Consider the following 676-nt stretch of genomic DNA (forward strand, 5'->3'; position numbering starts at 1 on the left):
CTGAGGGTTGCGATCCGTTGCCGGACACGGAAAAAGACAAAAGACAAAAAAAAAAGAAAAGGATAGCCAGGATGAAGTCCTTTGCTATGGCAAAGAAATGCTCTGTGTTCCATTGGATATTTGCAAAACTCTGTGCCTGTTACCGGATTGCACACATGTAAATGCTACTTTTCCGCTAAATCCCATGGGCACCAGAGCACCTTTAAAATCCTATAGTAATTATATTAATGATGACCAAAGTAATATTTTTCACTGGGAAGAATTTTACGGCTGTGAGGTCTAATAAATAAAGCCAAGAATCGCCAAGTTATAACATGAAACAGCGAGAACCTTAAAAGACTCACGGGGAGAGGGGCCCTGAGCTCGGAGAAGTCATTACAGCCGTGAGTTTTGCTCTTGAGGCACTGACGACTTTACTTAGTTATTCCATATTTTACAAACAAATCTCATTTCTGGGAACTTTCAATGCCATTTTCGTTGTCTGTCTAATCCACCTATTCATTTACCAAGAATGGTAATTAAGGAGAAATTACCGCCAGAGTATGATGTACAATTAAAATTCAGACTATTTTGTAGGATGCAAACAGCCCCCTCCTCTTTCTTTCTTTCTTTCTTTCTTTTTTTTTATCATCGTCTTACAAATCCTCTGATAGAAAGTTTCAGCTTTTTTTTTTTT

This window comes from Galeopterus variegatus, unplaced genomic scaffold, assembly GCF_000696425.1.
Source record: "Galeopterus variegatus unplaced genomic scaffold, G_variegatus-3.0.2 Scaffold3057, whole genome shotgun sequence".
In the NCBI taxonomy this organism is placed as follows: Eukaryota; Metazoa; Chordata; class Mammalia; order Dermoptera; family Cynocephalidae; genus Galeopterus; species Galeopterus variegatus.